The sequence below is a fragment of the Quercus robur genome, chromosome 7 (assembly GCF_932294415.1).
Source record: "Quercus robur chromosome 7, dhQueRobu3.1, whole genome shotgun sequence".
In the NCBI taxonomy this organism is placed as follows: domain Eukaryota; kingdom Viridiplantae; phylum Streptophyta; class Magnoliopsida; order Fagales; family Fagaceae; genus Quercus; species Quercus robur.
In genome coordinates this window covers 48,851,271-48,869,904 of record NC_065540.1, presented here as the reverse complement: position 1 = coordinate 48,869,904, position 18,634 = coordinate 48,851,271, and positions in this window count along the sequence as shown.

The following is an 18,634-nucleotide window of genomic DNA, read 5'->3' as shown; positions in this document are numbered from 1 at the left end:
AATACAGTTCTGTGGTTTTCAAGCTTTTTTTCCTAAGTGTTCTTTTTGTTTTTTTTTTTTAATGTTTCGATCCCCCTCTGCATGCTTTTCTTTCATGTTATATACCGCCATCTTCATTTCATCTTCACCACACACGTGTAGGTTGGGTTCAGGGGATCTCTTTCTGTCCCATCTAATACCTTCTAGAACCTCTTTTTAGTAGCTGTAAGGCTGCTTTATTACTGTTCAGGCATCACTTCCACATTAATGCGGCCAGAGAGTTGGTTGAGAGGCAATTAATGCAGAGGCAGCTGTTGCCATAGATATTTGTTTGCCTTCTCTCTCTCTTACCTTTGGTACCTTATCCCACCTTTAGCAGTGACGTAGCTCCGAAGTACGTTTGTAACAAGATGATGTCCTGATCGTCCTCAGACTCATATCGTCGAGAAGGATTTTGTCCTCAGACGAATACTAAACTCACATTTCGTGGTATTCACTCTTCCTTTCGTTTGGTTACCCCAACAACCTGATATGGGCCTCCTCGGACGGATTTGCATCCTCGGATGGGCCACAGGTCCAATTAACTTGACTTTAATAATTTCAGTGACTATCCGGCCCCCACAGTAACAAATTAAATTTTAGTCTATTTAAGTGAAACTACGTTGTGCTTGTAGTTTTTGTGGATTGAGGTTTAAATTCTTACATTTTAAAACTTGAAATTATAACCTTTAATTTGTTAGAGCATTTACATCAAGTGTGTTAAAATAGTACAGTATAAAACAATAAAAAAAAAATTTTAAAAAAATAAAACCAATATTAAAGATGCCAGGCTTATAATTTTTATCACCTAACAAGATGGTAAACACAAAAAATGATATTTAAATAAAAATAAAAAAATAAAAAAAGACTCGAGTGGTAAAAGAAATATTAAAAAAAGAAAATAATAATAAAAAAAGAATATTTTAAGCAATAAAAGAATAAAGTATTTGATTTTTTTTTTTTGAGTAAAAGTATTCAATATTAAATATATTGTAAAATAATGTATTAAAATAGATAGAGTATAACTCTTTGAATTCCTAAAAACTAAAGGGTGTTTAGTAGGGATGTTTAAACAACTGTTTTCATTGTTTAAACAACTTTTCACGTATTTTCACATTTTTTTAACTCACACGTATTTTCACAATACTTAGAAGGTGTTTGATACACTATTTCAAATAACAATTTTTAGTTTTTAAACAATATTACACGTTTTTTCACGTATTTTTTTACTCACACGTATTTTTATACATATTTTCAAATAACAAAACACATGTTTTAAGTGCATAAATCAAACATCCCCTTAAACAACATTACTAAAAATCCTAAATTTTTTTTTCTCGTTATGAAAACAAAAATTCTCTTTTTAAAGTAATTTTGAAAATAATGTTGCATCCTCCATTTTCATTGGTCTTGTTATGTCAGATATTGATCCGATGTGATTCTATGAAATCCGTGACACCAGAGTTGGACTCAGAAAAGATCAAGTATGAATGCCGTACGTCCTTCTCAACAGAAAAAACTTTGAATACCGTACGTTAATTTTGAAAAAAGAAAAGAAAATATTTTTGACTTTTCCCAAACACAACCTTATTACCAAATAGCAAATATATATATATATATGTGGCAATAATTGCCTGAGAATGATATATATGTTCTATTGATAGTAAACAATAAGGGGGAAGGATTTTCAATAATTAGAAATAAAACATACTAATTCAGCAAAAAACGAGAAATAAAACATACTATTTTTTTTAAAGGGTTTTTAATTTCCCAGAAAGGCATAGTCAATCCTCAATCTCGTTCCTGTTAGAAAATCGATTGGTAGCATTTTGGGTAAGCTTAGTTTTAAAAAAATAAAATAACATAAATTTGTTTGCTTCGTTCTCAAGCAATTGTAGTCTATAATGGGGCTATTGTTTAGATTTTCTTTTGTGGGAAAATGATATTTGCATTTTTATTCATATTATATTGTATTAATTTCTTAAGTTTTTCATTTGTCTTTATTTTGAGATTTTCATTTATACACTCAACATTCTCTCCTTCATACATGAGAGACATTGCTCATTGCGGGCTTAAAGACCTCTTTTTCTAAGTAATGGACAATCCTACTCCTACCACCTATTCTTGTCTATATTAAAAACTAGTCGCTAACCCGTGCGATGCACGGGAAATTTATCGAGTATGATATATGATTTAATCTTGGTTTATTTTACTACAATTATAGATATTGAATTTATTTATAACATGATATAGCTAAAATATATATTAAACAGTTATATGTTATGAAATAAAGAAAAAAAATGTCTTGTATAGTTATTGTTATTAGGGTAAATTGCAAATTACACTCTTAAAGTTTGGGGGTGTTTGGATTTTACAAACTAAAATTTCAGAATTTGGATTTTACTCTCTTAAGTTTGGAGTGTTTAGATTTTACATCCTAACGTTTCAGAATTGGATTTTACCCTTTAAAGTTTTGGGATGTTGGGATTTTATACCTCTAAATTCTAAAACTTTAGGGTTTAAATCCAAACACCCTCAAATTTTAGGGAGTAAAATCGAAACACCCCTAAAATATAAAGGGTAAAATCCAAATTTTGAAACATCAGGGTGTAAAATCCAATCACCTTCAAACTTTAGGAATGTAATTTACAATTTACCCCCTATATTGATTATAAAAATGCTATGGAACATTAAATATATATATATATATATATATATATAACTGATTATAAACTAACAGAATTTGTTAACACACCTTAAATTGAATATGTTCTGTAATATAGAGCTCTTGATCTTTTTTAATTAATTTTTTTAAATTGATAAGTGCAACTCTTGAATCTTGATAAAGTAAAATCTACAAATTAAGAATTTAACACATTAAAAAAGTTTTATATCCCTAAATTTATTGTTTAATGAGTGTCTACTATAGTAACCTGTTGCAATACTTGTCGATAAAACCAAAAAACCCCTTAATCCCACACTATCATTTGATTTGAGAAATTTGTTAAAATCCATAATTCATAACCATAAATCATAGATTCCCAATTTAAATAAATAAACACAAACAATAAAATAAAAATAAAAAATCAAACATATCAAATTCTATACCCATTTAACAAAATCTGCTTCATATTGAATATTTAATATTATTTAACAAATAGATAATCTCTTCTATAATATCCAACAAAAATACCTTAGAATGACCCAACTTAAAATTTGGAATGATGAATCCTATTAGTGGATAGCAATAACCACAAAGGCACAAAGATTATTCCTTTTGATTGCCTATAATAGAGGTTAAATGACTATAGTAGATTTTTGTATATAGAGCTAAATTAAATGACTGGATTAATAAGAAATTTTCACCAAAAAGAGAAAGAGAGAGCAAAATAAAAATTAAAGAAAAAAAATTATATAGACAATTCAAAGAAAGCTTTTAAGAACCTGAGACCAAAAACTTGATCTCCACAAAATAACATAGCTTTCACCTAATATGACGGTAACATAGTTGGGTTTACGGTTTAGTTGTTTACATATTGATTATCTGTAAGACATGGAGCATGTATTGTTGTGTGTGCTTGTTAGACATTGAGCATGCTCTGTTATGTATTCTATAATTGATTAGTAATGTGAGTCAAACTCGAATTCAAGCTAATGAGACCTACAAAAATGAACATGGTACAATTTCCAAATTAGGAACAAAAAAATCAGGTATTTTGTCAACCAATTTTAGTGCATGAAACATAGAGTCTCATTAATTAAGTCCACACCAAAATAATAAAGAAATTTTTTTTAGAGGGGTGATTGGCAGAGAGAGACAAATAAATCAAAGCTTCAAAAAAAACAAAATAGCCAAGCACTGAATTAAAAAGTGAAATCAAGGTGACCTAATTTTTTCTCTAATTGGGTTAGACAGAGGTTAAGAAAAGTTACCTAAGTGTGGGGGCTTTTAGAGACAAAGAAGACCAATGGTGTAAGTTGTAGGAAGCAATTGTTGAAGCAATTTGAAAGTCGGTGACTCTTCTATATAAAAGCACAAAAAACCCTCTTAACTCTGATAATACTTCGCTTGAAATCCAACGTAATTTAATTCCAAGCAATGTCAACCCTTTGCAATTGCTCCAGCCCCTTATTTCTCACGTTCATGCTCTCAATGTGGTGCTTGTTGCTAGCTTTAAATTCAAGGATATTGAAAGCAACGTAATTTAATTCCAAGCAATGTTAACCCTTTGCAATTGCTCCAGCCCCTTATTTCTCACGTTCATGCTCTCAATGTGGTGCTTGTTGCTAGCTTTAAATTCAAGGATACTGAAAGCAACGTAATTTAATTCCAAGCAATGTCAACCCTTTGCAATTGCTCCAGCCCCTTATTTCTCACGTTCATGCTCTCAATGTGGTGCTTGTTGCTAGCTTTAAATGCAAGGATACTGAAAGTGGACGTGTTGAAGATTTTGAGAGTACGTGACTCTATAACAGTTTGGTTCTGTGTGTGGGGTTTTAGGGTTTCCAAAGACAAAATCTTGTAAAATTGTGAGGGTACACGTCTTATATAAAACCTAAAATAAAAAGAATCTAAAATAAAAAGAAAAAAGAAAATAGTAGTGACGTGGAAAATTGTAAGAATTCCAGATGCTTCGGTTTTATATATATATATATATATATATATATAGATAAGAGAAATGATATGTCTATAACCTTTTTACAACAAATTCTAAGTGGCAAGTTGCTACTAGTTGGTATTATTGGAGCAAAAAAGTAATCTTAACATTAGTTTGAAATTTGAACCAATAACAACTAACCACTTGTAATTTGTTATAAAAATGTTGTAGACATAACATCTCTCAATAAATAAAAGTAAAAACCTATTGGGCATATTTACCTCATGGATGTCACCCATGGATTCTCATATAGAAATCATGTGTAAACACTCAATCCTATATATAAAATTCATATTGTGGCGCTTTTTTTAATATTTAAATTTCCCAAAATATCATTTTTGTGGTTTTTTTGGATTTACCTTGTGTGATGCATACATATTTATCACATCTTCATCTCCAAGTATAATATCTATGGATATTTCTTATTCGAGGGATAACATCTTGAATTATAGCCTATATGGATACCACTTATTAGGGAGATAACACTTTGAAATAATATCAATTAACTAAAAACTTTAAGCATATGAGTTTACATTCAATTATGTTATGAGTAATACTAGAAATACGAACTTTTTTACAAAAAATTTTACAAACTGCTGATATAATGAGTTGTTATTGGTAAATGAAAAAGTGACGTTAATGGTGGACTTAGACAAAAACCAATAAAAATTTAGGGTACACTTGGTACACTGAATATAGGAATAGTACCAAATGAATAACTATTACTATCCATAAGTTTGGTTGTTACATATGAAAAGCTTGTAAAAGATGATATATAAGGAAAGTTTATATTTTTGAAAATATATTAATTTTAAAACCTATTATATGGGGTAAGGAATAACTATTGCATCCATTTTAAAGAGGAATAGCTATTCTTCAATTTAAAGAATAGTTATTCCAATGTAATAATTAATCCATATAATAAATATGCAACCAAATGACTAAATTGTTATTACACATGAATAACTATTCCATAATAGGAGCTATTACAGCGTATCAAACGTACCCTTTGACACATCAACATTTTGCAATAATGTTGTAAAATAGTTTATGGTTATAGTATTATTCTTATATTATATTAGTTTCTCAAGTTCTTTCTTCTTTTTCTTCAAATAAAAAAAGACTCAACCTTTTTTTTAAAGATTCAACTTTTTTACATGTATATATCAAATGTAAATAACTTATGAGATATTATTATTTATTAGCACATACATTTATGGTGGGTAAAAACCTCTTCCTTATATGAAAAGGAAAAGGGGAAAGTACAACTAAGCTATTATTATCTTATTTTATTTGGAAAATGATGTGTAAAATTACAATTATACCTAAAAAAAAAAAAAAAAAAGTAGGGTAAATTGCAAAGTACACCTCTAAAGTTTAGGGTTATTTGAATTTTACACCTAAAAATTTGAAAATTTGAATTTCATACCTTGAAGTTTAACTCCATTAGCAAAGCAGCTCCTCTGTTAGAGGACTCATCTACATAGTCGTTAAGTGACATACTAGCATCAAATGTATAATTTTCTTTTTCCCACTTTGGTGGGGCTACTTTTGCTAACAAAAGTAAACTTCAAGGTATAAAATTCAAATTTCCAAACTTTAGGGTATAAAATCCAAGTAATCCCAAAATTTAGGGGTGTACTTTGCAACTAATCCTTTAAAATACAATAAACTTGAAATTTAAAATTTTTACACATGAGATAATTAATGATATTTGATAGTATTGAAATTTTGCATGCAGGGAAAGGTATAAGGAGAGAATGCAATTTTATGGTGAATTTGTCAAAATAAAAAATTATTGAGTTGTGCAATGTTGCAAAAAATCACCCCCGGTGTAATCCGTAAACCCATGTTTTGTGTAATATTATTTATGCAAAACTCATGTTTTGCATATAAATTTCATACTTGAAATTTAAATTTTTTATGATGAAATAGTTATTGATCTCCGATCATCTTGATATTTGTAAGTACACAAAATATAACAAAACATTGTAATTCAAAGGTTGATTTGTCAATATATTCCTTAGAAAAAATGAATGATTTAATATTAACATCATAAAAAATTAGATCAAATGTAACTTGAATTTATCATTTTTTTTTCATCAAGTGAGTCATTGAACAGATGAAGGTAAAATATATTTATTACATGTAGGGCTTATCAGTAAATTAGAGTCCACACACAGAGGTGAAGTTATAAATCAAAATAAGGGTAAATTGCAAAGTATACCTTAAAAGTTTGGAGTTGCTTGGATTTTACACCTTGAAATTTGAAAAATTGAATTTTAAACCCTAAAGTTTATCTCCATTTGCAAAAGCATCCCCTCTATTACTGAACTCGTCTACATGGCAAAAAAAATTACATGTTAGACTCTAGCCTTTCACTAGACGGCCATGTAGGTGAGTTCACTATTAGATAGAATGTTTTTGCTAATGGAGATGAACTTTAAGGTATAAAATCCAAACAACTTTAAATTCTAGAAGTGTACTTTATAATTTATCTAAAAAATCTAAAGCTTTTAAAATTATGACTTAATTGTAATTTACATATTTAAAGGTTGGGATAATTTTGATTGTCCCCTAAAATTTGAATATTTAGAATCATACCCCCTAACATTACATAGCATCCAGATTTAACCTTTGTCTATATCCGTTGATGAATTTTCTATTAATTGTCATGTGTCAACTCATCCCAAAACTATATAATTTTAATGCATAAATTGTCGATGAAAATGAAATTGGCATTTTAAACTAAAATAAAAAGTCCCCCAATATGAATATCATTATTCAATAAACGTTTTAAAAAAAATTATTACTATTACCAATGGTAGTTTTTTTTTAGTATAGTTATTTGGCACACATATTATCCATCCAATAAAAATTTTACATCATGAAAAATGTACTTGTTTAGTAGATGAGACAAAGACACATTCAATAGCTCTTTTTAATTTAATTTGGAATTTAATAGTTAGAATTTCAAACTTCACCTCTCCCTTCTCTCTACTATCCACGCATCCAAAAAAATTAGCTTTTTTATTTTATTCCACTTAAATTAATAGCTTTTCATGAACTCATTGTACCATTCGAGCATCCACAATAGTTGTGCTAAAAAACTATTTTTAGCACCACAAATTACAAAATATTGGGTTGCATTAGTGTAGCTATATCTAAAATTTTTAGCTTTTGAGCTACAGTGCACAGCCACTGGATGGACCGTCGTTGTGCCGCTAGGTAGATTGCCATCGTGCCTCCCCTCTTTAGGTGGATCGTGGTCGTGGGTTGCGGGTTGCTAGATTTTGTGGTGGGTTCGGGTGTGGATGAGTTTGCAGTTGGCTTGTGTTGGCTTTTGATGGTTTGGATTGGTGGTTAGTGGCGATGTGCCGATTGGTGAAGAACATGGGTTTTGTGGGTTTGTAGTGGTGGATCGTGGCTGGTGGCAGATCGATGGTGGGTTTTGCCATGGATTGGTTGTGAGTTGGTGGCTGGGTTGGCTTGACACAGCAGTGAGTGGTGGTGGTGCCGTGAGGGGCTGTGGGTTGAAGAGAGGGATAAGACAGAGAGATAAAGATGAATAGTGAGAAAAAAATAATAAATAGGTGTTTGTGGATATATATTATTTTATTGTGTTGTTTATGTTATTTTATTGTATTGAAAGCTATGGAGGGCCCCTTTTGACATGGTCTCCTCTCGAGTAGCTACTGAAGTAGGGGGCAGATTGGGAGATGTAGTGGAAGTGGAAAGGAGGAGGAAGTAGGATGACTCCAGTTATTTTATGAGAGTTAAGGTGGCGTTACTGGTCTCAAAACCACTCTGACGTGGTGGATTTCTAGTGGGGTCTGATGGTGAACATTCATGGGTAACATTTAAGTATGAGAGACTCCCTGCGTCATTATTGTGGTCTATTAGGGCACAACTTGCGTCACTGTGCCAACCATTTTAATTTAACTAAGAGTGGTGCAGAGGTAGAATACCATATGGGGATTGGCTAAAAGCTATGGGGGGATGCAGCAGTCATTGGTGAAACGTTATGCAGAGCAAGCACACAAGCCAAGTTCGGCGAAAGAAAATGGTAGTGACGATGTCCATGAGCTCAAGCAACAAGGTAAACTTGGTGATTCGACGGTGAAGGATGTTCCTAATGGAAACCCTAGGGAATTAGAGAGAAGGGCGCAAAGAGAATCCCGAAATTTTGGGGAGGTTACGGATTTTCAGTTACAAAATCAAAGAAGGAAACAACTGGCATGATTGAGAAGGATGGGGGTAATGCTAATTCAGAATCGAAGGCTACCAAGGACACTAATAAGGAAAGACTTGAAGTGCATGATACAGTTGGGGATAACGTATCCTTAATTATGAATATAGCCAACATGGAGGAGCCAATGCAATTTAATTACGTGGATATCAATATGCAAGATGGGCTGGACGTGCCAAAGCCCAAATCTACTTGGGTTAGGATGCATCGTGTGGATTGTGGGCCTAAAGAAAAACAAGGTAGAGATTATCAATCGATGCTAAGGAAAAGGGTGGCTTCGAAGACAATAGACAACGATAGCGTGAAGGATTCTGAAGCACATGGTGGGAAGTGGGGTAAGGCGGAAGCACATGACAAATACGCAGACAAGATATCGACGAGTGTGGATAATCACCCTTGCCAGAAGCAATGAAACTATTAAGCTAGAATTGCCAAGGGCTTGGGAACCTTTGGACAGTTCGAAGCCTTCGCAAACTTGTAAGGGATAAAGCTCCCACAATATTTTTTTGATGGAAACAAGATTAGACAATGAGGGTTTTAATGGATTCTGTGGTGATTTACCGTTTCCTAACCGTTTTGTTGTGAAGTATCCAAATGCAGGGGGTGGTTTAGCTTTACTTTGGAAGGGTGATGTCCAGCTAGATATGATCAATTATACAACAAATCATATATTGGCCAAGGTTATGGAGGACGATGGCTTTGTGTGGTTTTTATCTGGATTTTATAGTTGGCCTGAAGCTAGTCAGAAGGTAAAGTCTTGGGCGCTTCTTTGACATCTTAAGTCGATGGTGGATTGTCCATGGGTATGTATTGGTGACTTTAATACTATTCTACAATCTACAAAGAAGTTGAGCAAGAGACTGCCACAACACAGCCAAATGGATGCATTCCGTAAGGCATTAGACCATTGCCAACTCAAAGATTTGGGATTTTGTGGCTACCAATTTACGTGGAATAATAAAAGGCCTGGAGATGAAAATACCAGACTGAGACTGGATAGAGCAACGGCGATAGCAGATTAGAGAGAAAAATTTCCGATAAGTTCAGTAACTCATTTATCTTCTCATGCCTCAATTCACTTGCCGATCATTTTGCATGCCCAAAGCTCCAGGAAGTTATGGTATAAAGGTTAAAGGAGTTTTAAATTCGAGAAAGCAAGGTTGTTGTTTGGTGACTGTGAGGATGTAGTTAAAGCAGTGTGGCAGAGAGGTGGGGCCAAATCGTTAGGGCTAGGCTTGGTGAAGCAGAAAGTTGCTGCATGTGCCACAGGTTTACAAGCTTGGGGTTCTTCAAAAACACAACCCAAAGGCTGAAGAAATAAAGAAGCTCCAGAAGCAGATAGAACAATTGAATTCGGCTGATCTTACTAAGGAAAGTAGAGCCGAGTTTTTGGTGGCTAGTAAAAATCTTGATGCTTTACTTCGTAAGTAAGAGATTTATTGGACACAAAGGTCTAGAATTCATTGGCTGAAACATGGGGATAAGAACACAAAATTCTTCCATTCAAAAGCATCCCAACGAAGGAGAAATCATATTCAAAGACTGAAAAATGCAGATGATATATGGGTGGAGGAAGTAGAAGATATTGCAGGTGTAGCAGTGAATTATTTTAAGAATTTGTTTTAGGCAGGAATATGTGAAAGGATGGAGGATTGTCTCAACACTATTATTCCAAAGATTAATCCTGACATGCAGCAAGTATTGTCCAGTGCATTTAGTGTAGAAGAGGTTAAAACAGAGTTGTTCCAAATGGGACCAACAAAGGCTCTTGGACCCGATGGTATGAATGCTCTCTTTTACCAAAAGTTATGGCATGTTGTAGGTGATACAATGATTAATGTAGTGTTAGACTTTTTAAATTCTGGTTATATGGTGCTTGAAATAAATTATACTCATATTGTGCTTATTCCCAAAATAAAATCACCCGAGAAAATTTCTGAATTCCGCCCTATTAGCCTTTGTAATGTCATATATAAAATCATCTCTAAAGTCCTGGCCAATAGATTGAAGTAAATCCTCCCACATATAATCTCCCCAACATAAAGTGCTTTTGTCCCAGGTTGCTTGATAACTGATAATGTACTGGTAGCATATGAGACACTACACACCATGCATGGTAGGAAAAAAGGAAAAAAAAAAATGGCTCTTTTGCTTTTAAACTGGATATTAGTAAAGCCTATGATTGAGTTGAATGAAATTTTCTTCAAGGTGTTATGGTTAGATTGGGCTTTCCTAAAATATGGGTGGATAAAGTTATGTGTTATGTCAACACACCCTCTTATTCAGTTTTGATAAACGGGAAACCATATGGTAATATTACTCCATCCAGGGGACTCCGTCAAGGAGATCCTCTCTCACCTTTCTTGTTTCTTTTGTGTACAGAGGGCTTCACCTCTTTGTTGCAGAAATCAGAAGTTGAGGGGTGTTGATGCCCATTTTTGCAAATCCATATCCAAAAGCCCATGAGGAAGAAAGTCCAATGAAAAGCAAGGCCCAAAGGCCCACCAATAAGACCAAAGAGCAAGAGAGGTCCAAAGAAAGAAATGCAAGGGAAAGCAATCTATAGCAAAATGCAAATCTGCCGCAGAATACAGATTTACCGCAGAATACAGATCTGCCGCATAATATAGTTCCCTGGCAGAATGGCTTCGGCAGACAAAGACAAATTGGGTCCAAGACCCTTTTGATCTAGTCAACATTATCTGGCCCATAAAGGCCCAAATTCTTTTGTATAAAAGGATAGGCGTGAAAACTGATATGAAGAAGCATAATGAAAAGAAACAAGGAACGGCAGGAAGTGTCAGCAGCAGGAATCACGTGAAGGAAAGAAAAGCCAAACCAAAGGAAAATAACAAATGTAGCAGGAAACGCGTGAAGAAATAAAACAAAACACGCAGCAGACCAAAACAAAGCTAATCTACTATGGCAGAAACGACGTGGGAGGCAAACACAGAAGATAATAGAGCAAGCACAGAAGGGCTGGGGCACCACCAACTTGTACCCAGTCAATACAAGGGAGGTGGGTCCATGGTCAAGGGGATTCAGAGTGCATGGTTTGGTGATAGGGCAAAAGGGGGTCTATATTTGGTTTCCTACTATGACTTCTTTTGGGAATATATCTTGCTGGGATGGTATCTTACCCAAAAGAAGTAATAAATGGTTGGGACCATTTGATGCATGCCATAGAGCTAAGTAGTGAGGTAGCCCAATCCTTATTTAGTCACCTAGAGGTAGAGGTATACAGCAGGAACAAACAAAAGAGAATTTTGTCATGAAATGAGTAGCGTTACAGCAAACATGTACTGAGCAATGGCAGGGGCAACCAATGGGTGAGTGGGTAATCTTGAAAGGATGCCCACAACAAACCAAAAAACAGTTGGTGAAGCCCTAGGGATAAAAGAGAGAAATCCCATTGAATCGGTTTGTTATAAAAGGAAGGTAACCACGGCAGAAAAAATGGGACCGAAATGAGGAGAAAAAAAACAGGGGAAGAGAGAAAAACACTAAAAGAGGGAGACCCAATGAAGGGAAGCACTTAAGGAGGAAAACTCATGGTAAGAGAGTAGTAAGCACCCAGAAGGAAATACTCAAAAAAGGGAAAGACCAAAAAAGGAAAACAACCCACGACAAGAGAGTAATAAGAAACTAAGAATAAAGAAAGAACGGAGAGAAAGAAAGAAAGAAAGTGGTAAAACAAAGAGAGAAAATACGGCAGGAATAGGGGCATGCATCAATAGACCATATTTTCCCTCCCTCTTAGCAAACTCACTCTTTGATGTCCCCAAAAGTAATACCTAGTAGCCATTTAGGCCTATTCTCCAAAATGCACAACTTTGATGGCAAAAGCCTATGACAAGATTGTTCAAGTTGGGGTTGGGGTTTGGGTTTTTTCTTGGTTTATTTATCCTATGGGAAGATTCAATACTTGATTTTGATTGCAAATATATTTGATTTCTCTCATTATAAATTATATCTGCTATATTTAGTTATTTTGTTGTAACACATTTTTTATCACGTCTGCTGCATCAGTTGTCCTGCTGTGGTATCTTTACTTTTTGTACTAGTTATTCTGCTGTAATACCTTTCATTATATGTACCGTGTTAGCTATTATACTAGCTAAACCTTTTCTACGGAAGCTTTCTTCTTTATTTGTTATTACATATTTCACTTTTGACACAAACTAATCATTATCCTGCCATAAGTATATATATATACATATATCTTGTTTCTCATGTTCTGCAACATATATTTTATATATGTATATGTGAATACGTATAAGTATATATACTTATATATGTATGTATATATTTGAGAATATGCTAACCCATTTAAACTAACATTTGTTTGATGGGTATTTTTTTTGGGTTTTAGATTTGTTTACGTGCAGGAAGTAGAAAAGTATTTCTGCAGTAAAAATGAAGAGTAGTCATTTACATTGTAAATGAGGTTTTACTGCACGGAAGAAAGCTTTAAAGTACAACAGACATCTTTAAAGTATAGCAGACAGCTTTATTGCACAGTAGAAGGTTTTACAGTAGAAGGTTTTACGGCAGAAAGTTTTAATGCACAGCAGACAACTTCAATGCACAGTAGAAAACTTTACTGCACAACAAGAAGCTTTATTGCATAGCAGGAAGCTTTATCGCATAGCAGAAAGTTTTGCTATGTAGCAAAAAAGTCAGTCCTGCGGTAGAAATTGGAGAAAAGTTCCTTTTGCGGCAGAAATAGGAAAAAAGTTCCTTTTGCGGCAGAAACTGGGGAAAAGTTATTTCTGCGGTAGAAACAGAGGATAAGCACCACGTTCTGCCCGCCGTAAGCGTGCTCCTAGCAGACGAGACATAGTTTGCGCATAAGCCGGACCAAATTGAGTTGCAGTTGGATCGGTCTCAACTCCTTTACTCAGAATACTCAGGCCCAATATCACAGGAGGCAGCCCAGCCCACTTTAACCACAAAAAGGCCCACTACAAGGGGCTAATACAAGGAGTCTCTATTTGTCAACGAGCCCCAAGAATTACCAACCTTTTATTTGCAGATGACTCATTGATCTTTTGTCAAGCCAGGTAGTGTGATGTGGCAGGTGATTACTGAGATTTTGCAAGTGTATGTTGGAGCCTCAAGACAATGCATTAATCTGGAGAAATCTTCAGTGTACTTCAGTAGTAATACATCGATAAAGCAAAAGAACTGGATCAAAAACTCCTTAGGAGTGAAGGAGGTAGACTGATTTAAGACTTATTTAGGTCTACCCACATTGGTTGGTCGAGCAAAATATCATTCATTTTCCTATCTTAAAGATAGGGTGTGGAAAAAGCTCCAAGGGTGGAAGGGTAAGATGCTATCAAAAGCTGGGAAGGAGGTGTTAATTAAGGCAGGGGCTCAATCGATTCCCACATATTCCATGGGGGTATTTCAATTACCCAAGAAGCTTTGTGATGGACTTGACGCAATGTGTGCAAGGTTTTGGTAGGTGCAGGAAGGGGAGGAGACGAAGATCCATTCAAGTTGGAGCAAACTAACCGAGGCCAAAAAGATGGGAGAATTGGGTTTTAGAGACTTACGGACATTCAATTTAGCCATTTTGGTAAAGCAGGGATAAAGGCTAATTTAGCAACAAGACTCCTTAATGTTCTAGTGCTTCAAAGCTAGATACTTCCCATGGTGTCACTTTTTGGAAGCTAAGGATGTACCAAAGTGTTCATACATGTGGAAGAGCATAATGACTACAATACCAATTTTAAAATTTGGATGTTACTAGAGGATTGGGGATGGATCAGAAGTTAAGGTCTTAACAGAGAAGTGGATATCGAATCATCCAACAAATGGGGTGATTCATCCACCTAATGAGGAGGAGTGGGAATGGTATATGTCTGATCTCATCAATTAGGACCTGAAAGTGTGGAAGAGTGATTTAATTGATGCAAAATTCCACAAGGATGATGCTGATGCTATTATGAGGATACCACTAAGTCACAGACAAGCCTCGGATGCAATGATATGGTTACATACAAAAAAGGGATTATACTTAGTTAAATTGGGCTACCATGCTGCGAGACAACTTAAGAAGAATGAAGACAGGGCAGAGACATCCACGGGTCCATTTGGGGTTCAGGTTTGCTCAAAATTATGGAAGCTAAAAGTGCCTAACAAGATTAAGGTCTTCGGATGGAGGGCATGCCAAAACACCTCGCCTACCTGTGCAAACCTCGTGAGAAGAAAGATCATTGATGATGATGGCTGTATTCTCTGCACAAGGGGGTCCGAAACAGGGGTACATGCATTATGGGATTGTGCAGTTGCGAAGGGATGTTTCGGCAGGAGGTCTTATGAGGTTACAAAAAAGCCATCAAGGCCAACAAGACGTGCTCCAATTATTTCATGAAATGCTTTCCCGTTTGAACCAAGCTTGAATTTTTCCTAGTGCAAGCTTGGCTAATATGGAACCAAAGGAATGCAGTCGTACATGGGAGAAAAGTTATGGACCCGAGGTGGCTAAACAAAAGGGAGTGAGATTATCTGAATGAGTTCCAACAGTCCCAAGAATAGTTGGATATCCCAGCATAAAAAGGGCATAAGTGTAAGTACATGGCAACCTCCTCTGGACCCAATGTTTAAGTTAAATTTCGATGCCGCAATTTTCTTAGACCTGAACTATTTAGGGGTTGGGGCAATAATTCGTAATGGGAAGGGTGAGGTAATGGCTGTTATGTCTGTAAAAGGCCCACTGTAGGTGACAGTGAAGAGGCAAAAATTCTAGCATGTAGAAGGGTGACGGAGTTAGTTATTGATGCAGGTTTTACAGACTTGGTCATTGAGGGGGATAACGCAGCTGTTATGTCTTCAATCTCATCACCAGGGGCTGATTAGTCTCGGCTTGGGCATATAATCCAGGACATCCAATGGCTTGCTAAAGGAATTAGATGGGTATGCTTTAGCCATGTTAATCGAGGTACTAACTCCGTGGCACATTCTTTAGCTAGATATGCAAAAAAATGTAATTCCCACCAACTTTAGTTAGAGAAGGCGTATGACAAGCTTGAATGAAATTTTATAAGAGTAATGTTAATTAGAGCTAATCTCCCAGAGGATCTCATTGACATTATAATGAGTTATGTCTCGTCTGTGTCAACATCCATTGTGGTTAATGGAGAAGCCTTAGACCCAATTTATCCATTGAAAGGGATTAGGCAAGGGGACCCCTTATTCCCATACCTTTTTATCCTTTGTATGGATTTTCTTAGGCAACTAATTGAAGAGAAGTGTAGTATGAAGGAGTGGCTGCCAGTTAAAGCCTCGCCAGGTGGCACGACATTCTCTCATTTACTCTTTGCTGATGATGTGATTTTATTTGCTAAAGTGGACTATGCTAATTGTGCTGCCATTAGAGAGATTCTTGATGTCTTCTGTGGTGTTTCGGGGCAAACTATTAGTGAAGCTAAATCAAGAGTGTATTTCTCGCCTAATGTGGATGATGCTACCAAGGAGACCCTTTGTGATGTTTTGGGTTTTGTCTCAACCCCGAACCTTGGCAAATATTTGGGTATTCCTATTAAGCATCTCGGATCATCTTCCCAAGACTATAATTTTGTCCTGGATAGAGTTAAGCAACAGCTAGCTGGCTGGAAGGCTAATTTGCTCTCCATGGCTGGTCGAAATGTCCTCATTCAAGCCTCCTTAGCAACAATCCCAGCCTATGTCATGCAGTGTGCCCACCTTCCGGGGAAGATTCTTGATGGGTTGGATAGGGTGAATAGAAATTTCTTGTGGGGAACATCAGAGGTAGCAAGGAAGATTCATTGGGTTGGGTGGCATAAAGTGACCAAACCGAAGGATAGAGGTGGTCTTGGCCTGCAAACAGCTAGGGGGAGGAACACTGCCTTCTTTGCTAAATTGAATTGGAGATTGCATAATGAAAAAGACACCTTATGGGCAAAAGTGCTTGATGTAAAGTATTGTACTAGTAGAAGGTGAAATTCGAGTAATGATGATAGACTTCTTTGCTCAAGGATTTGGACAGCCATCAAAAAGGGAAGGGAGGTTTTTATGAAGGGTAGTAGGTGGACGGTTGGTAAGGATAGCAAGATCAGCTTTTGGTATGGAAATTGGACTAAACAAGGTTCTATTTGATAGTTGATCCAAGGACCATTAACTCAAGAAGCATCCATGCTAGAAATCAAGGATGTGATTCAAGACTCAGGGTGGAACTGGAGCAAGTTGCCTTTTGAATTTCCTTCGGATTGCAAGTTAATGCTTCAAGCTATTCCAATCTCCTTTCAAGGAAGAGGCAGTGACAAATTAGCATGGGTGTAAAATCCTAGGGGCATTTTTGATTTTAAAAGTGCGTATGGTATGGGATAACAATGGGAGATGATACAAATCTGCCCTTCAATGCAGATTGGATTTGGAAACTAATGACGTTACCTCGCATCCAGTTTTTTTGTGTGGAAATGTGCCCATAATAGTATTGGAGAGAAGGATTGCCTTGTAGGGTGAGGAGTGGGTAGTGATAATCAGTGTGCTATATGCCAAGGGGGTGCTGAAACCATACTCCACGCCTTAAGGGATTGTCCTTAGGTTCAGCTTACTTGGAGACAGCTAGGTGTGCAGAACAGCAACCATGGCTTTTGGCAGTCAGAGTTAAAGGATTGGTTGAGTTTAAATGGGAAGTTGAGTAAAAGTATCATTGATGGGCTTCCTTCCTGGAAGTTGCTATATTTCTTTGCTGTCTGGCATATCTGGAAGAGCAGAAACAACTATGTTTTCAATGGGAAACCAGCAAATCCAAGGCTAGCTATTGAGATAACCAACCAAACAATGGAATTCATGTATTGCTATTCGTCTTCTAAAGCTCCTATGGCAGAACAAGCAAGCTGGTTCGATGGGAGAAGCCACCAATCGGCTAGACTAAATTGAACACGAATGGGGCTTCTTTGGGCAATTCGAGTGTAGCAGGATGTGGTGGTATTGTGCGAGATGAAAGAGGCAACTAGGTGGTTGGGTTTGTAAGGAGGATTGAGATTTACTAATAGCTTCGAGGCAAAGATATGGGGGCTGCTGGATGGGCTTACTTTGTGCAACAATTTAAATATCTCTTCTCTAATAGTTGAATTAGATGCTAAAGTGGTTGTTGATATTTTTCACAATGTTAATTATGAGAATAATGTTCATTCTCCCATTTTGGACGACTGTAGGCAACTCATGTCCAGGTTTGATCAGGTCCAAGTTAAACACATCTATCGCTAAGCTAACTATTGTGCAGACGCTCTTGCTAGGATGGGTGCTGAGCAGGATAGTAGCTTTTTATATTTTCCTTGTCCGATTGAGGACATTAGAAGTAGGTTGGAATTTGATGGTTCTGGTTTGTACTCGGTTAGACTTGGCTTTGATTTGAACTCTATTTGTTAGTTTTAATATATTCGTCGTTTAACCAAAAAAAAAGAAAGGAAAAAGAATAATAGATGAGTTCCTTTCAAAAAAAAAAAAAAAAAAAAAAAATTGTACCCGAACATTCTGTTAGCTATGTCAGTGAATGGTCCCTGTAATGACCAGTCTTGTCTGAATGGTGATCACAACTTTGTGTCTAGAGAGAATTAAATTGTTATTTAATACAAGTGAAGGTCCTAGTATCTAATGCAAACATGGAACATGTACCCCTTGAGCCTTTGAGAATGTGCACATCTATTAATGTAATTAGATACATCTAATCCAA